Here is a 12,061-nt window from a genome sequence, read left to right on the forward strand (position 1 = left end):
TGTTTGGTCATGGCTAAAGTGATCAGAAGTATTATAAAATGCATAGCACCATCTCTTCTTGAGACATAGTTTTGCTTCCCATTTTTGGTTAATTTCCTAAATATATGCATGGACTTTGTACTTTCTATAGTATAGGACCAGAAAATAAAACCATAATAAAGTGGGCAGGAGTGCTAAAGCTCTCCCTCCACTTTAAAGGGTAACTTAATTATTATTTACACTGTCATCTAAACAATAATGGTACAAACAAAATGCTAGATAAAATGAGCTCGAAACTCAAGATTGTAAAGAGTTTGATAAATTTGAGGAGATTTGATAAAGTCAAGTTATTAGAGTAAGCAAACAATCAAACTTAGTAATAAAGGAATAGAATTTGTTCTTCTATGTTATACTTTGCTGGCCACTGTTGAGGAACAGTATAGATTTTTTAATTAACTGAATTTGTTCTTTGAAAGTTTCATACATGCACATAATATATTCTGTTGACTCCCACCACGTCTTTTTAAAAATCTCCCTTCTATTCCTGTTAACCCCCACCCCCCACCTCCCTACAAGTCCCTTTGTCACATGCATGTCTTTTTGTTGTTTTGAGACCTGATAAGTTTAATCAGGATCATCCAAGTGGCTTTGGCTTTGAAACTGTCTGTTGGAGGCTAGTAAGCTCATCTGAGGTACACACCTGAGAGTGCATCAACAGCCAGCAGTTAGGCTAGGAAGTGTAGGGTCACTTGAGGCCCTCCCTGATCCCTGATTGACAGGCCTAGTTCTTATATGGCCCCATGCAGGCTGTTACATAAGCAGTGAGGTCGTCATTGCAATGGCTGTGTCATGCTCTGAAGGTGCTATTTCTTAATTATCTTCCCACTGTTTCAGTCCTTCTGTCCCCTCTTGTGATGTTCCTTGACCTTTTGAGGGGACAGTATAAATATATTATTTACAACTGACTGACCCCTCTGCCATCATGTATTGTTAACACATCATGCAGCCATGCGTTCTCATCTTTCCCTGCAAAGGGAGGCTTCTCTGAGTAAGACGGAAAGCAGTATTTGTCCCTAGGTATGCCTGGACATTGAGAAGGCAGCTTGCTGCTATGCCAACTTAGATAAATAACTTATCTTTACTTTGTTAATCATTTCCTCTTCTGCTCACTTTGTATTGCAGACATTTTACTGGATCGATAATAGCTTTCTTTGAATAACCATAAAAGAAACGGATTTGTACTTTCCCCATGTCTAATTTATCATGAAAAAGTTCCTTATATTTTCCTTATAGGAAAAAAAAATGCCAGGAACACAATGTAAGCCAGCTTTACGGGCTCTGCCTTTATGAGCACCTGAGTAACACAATTCGTTTTCCAGGAATCCTGGGTCTGGGCCTGGCCAGTATCCGTCTTCAGGGCCAGTATTAAATGAAGTTTGCTTTAGTTGGACAACCATGGATTTGGTCTTCCTTCTTGCAGTTTTCAGATTTAACAATGCAATGTGGTATTAGTCTTTAATTTTTTTGTTAACATTCCATTCTAGGTTCTTCGTTGGTATATCAGGTGAACAACATCAGGTTCTTTTTTTTATATAAAATATATTTCATACAATATATTTGATCATATTTTCCCCTTCCCCAACTCCTCCCAGATTTCCCTCACCTTCTTCCCCACTCACCTTCATGTTCTCTCTCTGTTTCGTCTCTCTCTTTCTGTCACTGTCTCTGTCACTGTCACTGTCTCTGTCTCAAACCATGAGAATCAAAACAAAGTTGGTCAACACCCAAAATAGATCTTAAGGGTGTGCGTGCGTGTGTGCGTGCGTGTGCATGCATGTGTGTACATATGCATATGCATATGTGTGTATATGTTTATGTGTGCATGTGTATGTGCATATGTATGTGTATGTGTGTGTATGTGTTTGTGTATGTGTGTATATGTGTATGTATGTGTATATATGTGTGTGTGTGTTACAGTTTGGTATTTTTTGTTAATGTGTAATTCTTGAGGGATACTCAGAACTGCTGACTACCATGTTTGTGTAGGGGACTGTCCCTTGTGGACTTTTAGAGCTAAAGGGTTAGTGACATCTTAAGAAAGTAGCAGCTCTTTGGTTGGTGGTTCAGTCTCTGTGAGCTCCATGGACGCAGGCTAGTTTACTCTGTAGGTCTTCCTGTGGTATCCTTGTTCTCTCTGGCTCCCTCAATCCTTCCACTCTCCCACAAGACTCCCTGAGCTCTGCCTATTGTTTGGCTGTGGGTCTCAGCATCTGTTTCCATCAGCTGCTGGCTGAAGCCTCTCAGAAGACAGTTATGCTAGGCTCCTGTCTGCAAGCATAGCAGAGTATCATTAATAGTGTCAGAGGCTGGCTCTCTCCCATGAGGTGGGCCTCAGCTTGGGACAGTCGTTAGAATGGGCTGGACCAAGGCTTCCTATTTGTGTGTAGCAGATGAGCAGCTTGTTCTTCATGTGGGTCAGTTAGATGTTCTTCAAATAGAGAGAGGCCTGTTTCTGGCTCTGTTGCTGCCTTGTCTGGCTTCAGTGGGAGAGGATGTGCCTAGTCCTGTGGCTGCTTTATGTACCAGGGTGGGTTGTATGCATGGGGGCCCTTCCTCTCTCTGTGGGCAATGGGATGGGAGAGTGGGGAGTAGGTATGAGGATGGGACTGAGGGGTGAGGACGGAGGGAGCGCCTATCAGGCTGTAAAGTGAATAAATAATACATAAAAAATTAATACAGTTAGTTTAGGTCTCTTGCTTTCATTTTTATTTCCTGAAAGAAAAAATTTTTTTCTGAAGGAGGTAATTTTATCATAACTTAGCCACCACTAACTCATTATTTGGGCCATAAATAGGCTGAGCTTTATTGTGTAAGGCTTAGCTTCCTTACTAAGGAAGCTAACATGAAAATGCTACCTCCTCTTTTTATTTAATGTCCAGATTGCCTCCCCCTCCCCTCTTCCCTTTATTCTTGTCTTCTCCCTCTTTGTTGAATTTTTAAATTCTTGGAACTGCAAGTGTCTTCTCTGCTATGAGGTGGTGTGGAACTTCTTTCTTGGTCTTTCATTCAAATGTACACACAAACCCATTGTGGTGAGGGGTCCTATCTCGGGAGCTGTGGAGTCTGACGCCAGCACAGGGGGCTTGCTTCCTACAGGTCTGAGTGAGCATGGAGTGCTGGACATGATTCCATTTCCTCTTCCTGTACAGTATTGGTGGAGTGGAACACACACACACACACACACACACACACACACACACACACACACACACACCACAGTCTGCAAGGTCTTTTTCATGTATTCAATTGGACAGCGCAGCAGGTCAGGGCAGGACAGACAGCAGGTCAGGGCAGGACAGACAGACAGCAGGTCAGGGCAGGACAGACAGCAGGTCAGGGCAGGACAGACAGACAGCAGGTCCCTTTGACTTACTCTTATTACCCTATTATAGTGTCACTCTCCCCCTACATTTCTTCAAGAGCTTTTCTTTACTTTGGCTTGGCGCATGCTGTACTTGCTATTCAGGACTCATTACAATCTGGTACTAACTCACAACGTCTAGTCTTATTCCCTAATATTACCGATAAGAAAAATTTTCCTCTTATTGAAGTAGTCTATTCACATTTTATGAAAAGTAACCTTTGTCATTATTATCCCATTAATAAATACACTTTTTAAAAGAATTGCCTAATTTTATTTCATGTGTATGAATGTTTTGCTTGAATGTATTTGTGCGCCTGATTCCTGCAAGGGTCAGAAAAGGTTGTTGGATATCCCGGAGCTGGGATTGCAGATGCCTGTGAATGGCCACGTAAGATCTGGGCCTTGAACCCGGGTCCTTCGTTTGCTTAAGTACCGAGCCACCTCTTCAGGCTTGTGCACACTTACTTCTGATGCTGGTTCTACTTTGTTGTGAAGTCTTCCCTGAGCAACCAGCCCACCCTTCTGCTTCTCTGCACTTCTCTGTGCTTTGTGCGATAAAGGAAGGTTTGTTTGTTTTTCCCACACAGGAGGCTGCCAAAAGGATTTAAGTGAGCCTGGAGACCCACACAGTAACAACAGGTAGTACTACCAAGTTCCTTAGACATCAGCTAGTACAACTACGACTGACTCGTGGTTGAGAACACCTAGGGGTGAAGAATGCTAGCTGACTTAGTGACAAAACAGATGGGGGACCCTGCCTTTCATCCCAGGGTGACCCCATTTCATGCTGCTGTTGTTCTCCCAACTCTCCTGGGCTTCTCTGCTGCTGTCCCCTGAGCACAGGGCACCCATTTCTCCTTAGAAGCTGCAGATCAATGGCTGCTACAGAAACACTCTATGATTCTTAAAATCCTTTCAAATAGTTGGAAGATTGAAAAGACACTAAGACTTATCCTTAGAACGAAATTGCCCGAAGTAGGGTTTGTCTGAAGAGCTGTTAACCTTGGTCTGCACAATGCATTTTTTGTATCCCTTGCGAGGATCCGAGAGAACGAATATTTACTGAGCTCCCCTGGGCCTAACAGTTCTCTGGAGAGTTAGTTGACTTGAACTCGCTGTTTAGTTCCTCTTCGAAGCACATATCGCCGTCCACCTTCTCAAATGGTGAAGAAGATACTCAGAGATGTTCCACCAAGTATCCACGTTTGGTTAACCAGGAAAGAGGAGGGACATAGGATAGGATTTGTACCCACGGTCGCCCATTTCTACACTGGATATGATTGGGTACTTTGTGTCTTGCTGGTTATATCGTGGGATGTGGTGCTCTACCCAAATTTCTTCAACTCCCTTTTATGTCCCAGGATGCAGTCTCCTCTCCCTGCCCATACCTTTAGAGAATAGGCCTTGCGTAGATTCCTCCATGGAGAACGGACCTTGTGCTAACGAAGCGGCTTCATTCGAAGAACTGGAAGCCAGTTCCTATCTGTAGAGCTGGTCTTCTGTTGTGCAGAGGTGTGGAGTAGGAGTGCCTTTGTCTCTGGCTAAACACCTTCTTAAGTGTAATAGAAGGCTGTGGGACAGCCTGATGTGACTTGTGCGGGACTCTGCCTGTCATCACATTCCTGCTTGCTACTTGTAGTTGTTGGCTGTTTTGTTTCTTTTACCCACTTGCCACTTTTCCTTTGGTAAATTCCTTAGTAAATTGGTGTTATGTAACTCTTTGTTTCAGATTGCTCAGGGTGATCCCAGACTAAGATAGAATGTCTATCTTTAATTATCAAATGATATTTACTAAGCACTTATTATATGCCATGTAATATGTGGTATTTCACACAGTAACTTATTCCCCAGAGCATCAGCAAAAAATAGATACCATCTCTCCCTTTACAAATGAGAAAATTGAGCCTTAATATCTTGTTCAGTCACACACCCTATAGGACTGAGAGCTAAGTCATCCCCCACAGCCTTTATGCAGCATTCATTGAGTGCACATCATTTTCTCTGGCAGGAATCTGGCTCATAGCTTGTCACACTCTCTATCTGAAGAAGGCTATGAAAAGCCAATGATAAAAGCCCCAGTGAAAACAAAAGTCTCACTTTTTTTTTTTTTTCTTTTTTCCTGAGACAAGGTTTCTCTGTATAGCCTTGGCCATCCTGGACTTGCTTTGTAGACCAGGCTGGCCTTGAACTCACAGAGATCCACCTGCCTCTGCCTCCCCGAGTGCTGGAATTACAGCTGTGTGCCACCGTGCCTGGCACAAGTATCACATATTTTATCTTAGATTTTCTTCGCGACTTCTGAAACTGGTGAGAAAGCAGAATTGCTGTCTGAGGAATTCTAACAGACTTGGTCATGCAGTCTTCTTAGTGATCCCTTAGGTATTTATGAAGCTTATGCCTGGTGATAAGCTTATGTCGTGTGATAAGCTCAGGAGATGGAACGTCCTCTTCCACAAGGGACATGCAAATTAGTGAGGCAGAATGACCCATGAAGATCATCACATGGATGCATGAGTGTCTTCATAAAAGTGAAAGAGAACCAGGAGGACAAAGCAAGGAACACACCCCGGTTATTTCTTGTGTGAGTCAGGGCTGGTGATAAAATTTAAGCGTGATGACATTTAGGCTGGGCCATAAAGAGTGGGCAAGATTTAGACTTTTCTATTATCCTGCTCTGTTCTCCTCTGTGTCATGTTCTAGAAGACACCAGAACTGTGCTTGAAAGAGAGGTCAGAACATCACAGATAAAGAAATAATTTTTCTAGTTAAAATTCTAACAAAGATCTAGATCCCCAAATACATACTGTGGTGGGCACAATAGCATGGATTCCTTCTGGCTGGTGACTAGAGTGAGTGGAGTTAATGCAGTCTTTAAAATGGCGCAGAATTATTGTATAGTTAGAATATTTTTCTTTATTCTATCAAAAGGATGCATGAATTATGAACAATGATATAAATTTAATATTTTTTCTAGTTTCAACTGTGTCATGGGTTTTTCCCCTGTGCCTTGTATGTTAGCTTGACTTTTTGTATAATGAAGTAGCAAGATCCATTCTTGCATTCTGGAAGAATCCAGCATGGGTTACTCCTTTGGAGCAGTGACTCACACTCGGGCTTGCTTTTTAGTTATGCTCTTCACTAGGAATTAAGCACAATTAGTCACTGTTTACGTTTGCTCCATTGATTCACTTAGAAAAAAGTGATTACAAAGGTGATTACACTTGTTTGGGGATGGGAGTGGTTTTGTTACCTTATCCGCCCCCCCCTTTTTTGTTGTTTAAAACTGTATCAAGTCACTATACATAAAGTATGTCTTTATAAAAGGAATGTTTCCCTCCTAGGCAGCGAGGGCTTATATTCACAGATGTTCACAGCTACGTTAAACGAGGAAGTCCAACATTGACACTTCCTACTCTCGACTGTTTCCTAAAAGAGAGGAGACGCTGCAGATGCCAGTGGCAACATCCCTCAAAGGACAATGCTCTTCCCCTGGGCCGGGAGTGCAGGTTGTGTTGTTGGAGTTCAACCCTGTCTTTGTTAGTAGGTGAGAGAGCATGGTCTCCCCATGCGCCCTCTCTGTAGCTCCACTTCCTGGGTAGTAGGGTAGGGACAATAAAATCTGTTTTAGAGGGATACAAGAGAATCAAAGACAGGACACGCTGGCATAGTGTTCAATGAGCCCTGGCTTGTCTTCTGTCTGCCACTGGGAATAGAGCAGTGCCAAGTCAGGAAGACCCAAATTATATTGGTGGAGTCTTGGAGTCTCAGTGTGGACTCAGTGTGATCCAGTCACAGAGCACCCAGTTTTTGTGAGTTTTACTGGGGAAGCCTAACCGAGTTCTCACAGAAAACGCTGGTGGCAAGCACCTGATTCTTCTAGCAACAGGAGGGAAAACAGGACTATAATAATGTCTGCCCCCAGGAAAAGCTAGTAAACCAAAGGGCAACCTGCTGGGGTTTATCAGGGCCCATATGACATGGGAGAAGGAAGCCCTCAGCTCAGCCAGATCTAGGCTCCCATGTGGAGAAGGGAATTTCTCAAGTTAGTTCACTCCAGACATCCTGTCTTTGGAAGATTCTGAGGTCACAGGCCAGAGGCCTTGGCTCACTAATAGGGGCTGGATTCACAGGATTTCAGCATGCATTCTTCCTATGCATACACTTTGCCACCACTTTCTAAATGTATTTTGGTTCCTTTTACCCAGCACAGCATGTCTGGCTTTGAAAAAAATCACAAAGGACACTGAAAGTCAAAAAACAATGTGAGGAGATAGAGAAGCATCAGAACCAGATGTAATGAGATGCCACCTCCTTATCAGACCAAAATTTATTGAAAAGTTATATATATATATATATATATATATATATAAATGCTTTTTCCTTCTCCACATGCTAACTTTATGTTCTCACTCACTATCAAAGCAAAAAAAAAAAAAAAAAGCACAAGAAACTCCAACAACCGCCCCCCCCAATCAAACAAGCAAAAGACAAGACAAGTAAGAAAAATAAAAGCCAAATCAAAATGTCTGCTATGAAAATAGCATTGTGTTTGACTACTTCTGGGCAAAGGGCTGGCCTGGAGTGTGGTTGATATACCCAGTGACACTTCACTGGAGAAAACCGGCTTTTCCCTTTGTCAGCTGGTATCAGTTTCAGATAGCTTCTTGGTTCGGGGTGGAACCTCATATCTACTTCCCCCTCTGAGTGCTGGGACTGCACCTGCCTTGAACCTGCACAATGGCCTAGCTTCTTGGGACTTTGTGCTCATTTCTCCTTCTCCATGTTGGATTTGGTGAGGTTTGAACTTGTGCACGCCATGCACATGCTTTCAGTCTCTGTGAACTCATACGCGCATCTGCTTTGCTGTGTCTGAAAGAAAGCCTTTCCCTTGGGGTTAGCCACCACCTACCCCTTCCCCTCTTCTCCATACCTTCCTGCTTCGTGTCATTCTCTGAAAGACTAATAGCCTTGATAAAACAGGCCTATCAGTATCATACAGTTAATGACCACCCTTCTGACATTTTTCTTTTAATTCAATACTGTTTCTTGGAATATGTTTTCATCTCGTTCCCCACAACCCCCTTCCTCTGACTCCTTCCAGATCCTTTCACTTCCTTGCTAACCCTACTTCATGCTCTCTCTCTCTCTCTCATAGAAAAGGAAAACACCAGAACAAAAATCAAAACAAAGAAGCAAATCATTAAGACAATACTAACAACAGCAAAATAAAAACAAGACAATGAAACAAAAGGTCCGCAAAATACCCATAGAATTCATTTTGTGTTGGGCAACTACTCCTGGGCCTAGGGCCTGACTTGGAATGTGGCTGATAGACTCAGTGAGACTCCACTGGGGAAAACTGATCCTTTCTCTCTGTCAGCTTGTATTCATTGCAAATAGCTTCCTGTTGGGTGTTAGACCCCATGTTCACTTCCTCTTCTCAATCATAGGATCCCATCTGGCTTGGACCCGTGCAGATCTGTGTACATTGCCCTGGTTTCTGAAAGGTCACGTACGTCTATTCCATTATGTCTGGAAAACACTGTTTCCTTGGCATGATCTACCATCTTACAGTCATTCTGTATGCTCTTCTGCATAGATCCTTGAGCTTTAAGAGGAAAGGCTTGATGAAGACATTCCATTTGGAGCTGAGTGCTCCAAAGTCTCTCATTCACTCTGTTTCTTCTAGTTGTGGGTCTCTATCTTAAACCCCCATCTACTGTATGAAGAAGTTTCTTTGATGAGAGTTGAATAGGGAACTGATATGTGGATATAGATTGATATCATTGGGAATGATTTTATTTTCTTTTTTAGCAGAATAATAGTAGTAGGGTTTTTTTTTTTTTTTTTTTATCAGGGTCTGGCATGTGCTCCACTTCGTGGAGTGGGCTTAAATTCCATTTTAAAAAGTGATGAGCTACTGTCATAACATTTGTGCCACCATGGCACCAGTATACATTACAAGCAGGTCACCGTTGTATGTCACAGGGTTTGTTCAAGTGGGTAATACTAAATGATTATCACTCTCATCTGGTAGCACACAGAGTACCTCCTGGTACCGTGAGTTACTGGTGTGTAAGGGTGAAACTTTTTGTTAGGCACCAGCTTGACTTTTCTGTGTCTGATGACCTAAGTAAGTGTTGTCTTCAGCAGTAAAGCCTTACCATCAAGCTACAGAGAACAACCAATAGCCCTGAAAATATCTTGTGATGTTTGGGAGTTTCCATTGGGATTCTTTGACCAACAATTTAACATGATATTGAGGCACCGGAGGTCTTAATTGGTAGCAAAAGATGCAATTGCAGCATTGTCTTCCCTATTGTTTTGTGGCTCTGTTTAGGATCTGTTTACATACGTATATTTTTAGGAAGCTTCTAGTGTAGTAGGTTTCCATGTAGTTTTTACATGGTCTTAGTTGTCCCTCCCAATATTGACTCCTTTCTCCTCCTCTTACATCCCTCTTCATATTGTCCTCTAGGCTCCCCTTTGTCTCTCCATAACACTATATTCTATTTTCCCTTCCTTGGGAGAGTCTCTCCTCCCATGCTGGTCTCTTACAAGGTACTGTACCCCTGTGGGTATTCAGATTGTAGCACACGTTTTAAAAGTTTGAGTTCACATCCACATATTAGACAAAAATATATAGTATTTGTCTTTTGGATGTGAGTCACTTCACTTTGGGGCCCAAATAATGGTATCCTTCGCTGTATAGAAGCTTTTCAGAATCATGACGTCTCACTTATTAGTTGTTGGTCTTAATGGCTATGCTACCAATGTCTGATTCAGAATGTCCTTCCCTGTGCCACTGAGCTCAGACCTACTTCCTGGTTTCTTTTTTTATCATATTCAGGCCATCACTTTTTACGTTGAGGTCTTAGATCTATTTGCCATTGAGCTTTGTACAAGGTGCTAGATACGATATCAGTCTTCATTGGTCTTCACATAGGCGTCCAATTTCACAAGCGCCATTTACTGAAGATGTTCAGACCAGAAATTGGAAACAAGGATAAATATGCTAAACATGGTCCTTGAGAAAGCAGCAGGTATGAAGAGATGGTCAATATAGAAATGGGAATTCTGAAAAAAGACTGAAATGCTAGAGGTAAAAGGTATTGTAAATGAAATCAAACATGCCTTTCATGAGCTTATTGGTAGACTGAACTGTATTAGTGCAGATCTCAAAACTAAAAATAATCAAAGAGAACAAGACTGAAAAAGACCACAATATCCATGGCCTGTGTGACAATACAAAAGCAATGCACACTGATGTTCTCAAAGAAGCAACATTTTGGAGACTGAAAAATATTGAGTGGCTTCCATGGTTTTTGGGTCAGGAGTGGGGAGGGTGAACAGAGCTCAAAGGATGTTTAGGACAGTGACAATTTCCTGCAGGACACTATAATGCCATTATATGTTTGTTAAAACCAATAGGATACATAGCACCAACAGTGAGCACACTTGCAAACTATGGGCCCTGAGTAATAATGATGGCCTTAGATGCTCACAGGGCCAGCACAGTGGCTTAACAACGAGTAAGGAGCAGGTCCTTTTTAAATATTTCTTAGGCTGGTGGCTTTTTACTCAAAATCACAACACAGTTGCTGTGCCTCAGGCCTCGTGTTCACATTGATCAGAGGAACGTGGTGTCCCCAAACAGTGTAGTTCTTTTGGTAGACGTTTTCTCCAAATCCTCAAAAGATATTTCATGTTTCTGCAAATATAATAGACTTTTTGATTGTGCGTACTATGCTGTTCCTGTACAGTCAATGGATAAGCTGTCATGTCTGATCACACGAGAGCTTGTCAGAAATGCAGAGTCACAGGCACAACCCAAGATCAGTCTGTGTCGTAGCAAGACTCCAGGAGGAAACTCCATTTAAACAAGATCCCGTAAGCACATTAAGTTTTTAAGAGTTACTGGCATTCACTATAGTGACAGAATTGTCACACGGTGGCTTTGTCGGTTTGGTTTCACTTGCAGGCAAGTTCCTGATTACCAGTGATCTCTGAAGAGGTGAAATAGGCTCTGCCTATATACCAGGCTTGACATCCAAATAATCCTTCACGCTTGGCCTATTTTCTTTGCAGGGCGTTCACATCTTTACTTTTTTTTTTTTTTAAACTAGTCACACGCTTGTTTGTTGGAAGAGCCAGTGTATCTATTTGTGTTTTAATTTGCTCAGATATTTTGCATTCTGCTGGCTGATTCTTGCCACATGTGAAGAAATGTTAGGATATGCTCCTCTTTTGGTACAATAGTTACTGAACTACTTACTAATTATTGGCTGGGTTGCAACCCATTTTTTAAAATATGCTTTAAAGCAACACAACTTAAAGTTATCATTGAGCTTGCTTATAAAGTTAAACTGACTCTAATATGCAGCTAAAGGGAAGAGAAAGGCTACTTTAGGGTGAACAGGAGAAAAAAAGTGTGGTTTTGTTTGTGAAACAAGAGGTGACAAACATTTCAACAACTCCACAGTTGTGTATGAACGAAGAGGTCACTGTGTGTAAAGTGTTCTTCACTCAGGAAACTTAAAGGAAATCTCTGTGCTGGATTCAAGAACGATAAGACACACTTCCTGTTCTGCTTACAACTGTCCATTCGCTGGATCTGAACAGGGAGGCTAGGTGTACCGCATGCATTGTCCTTGCTTG

The sequence above is a fragment of the Acomys russatus genome, chromosome 23 (genome assembly GCF_903995435.1).
Source record: "Acomys russatus chromosome 23, mAcoRus1.1, whole genome shotgun sequence".
In the NCBI taxonomy this organism is placed as follows: Eukaryota; Metazoa; Chordata; class Mammalia; order Rodentia; family Muridae; genus Acomys; species Acomys russatus.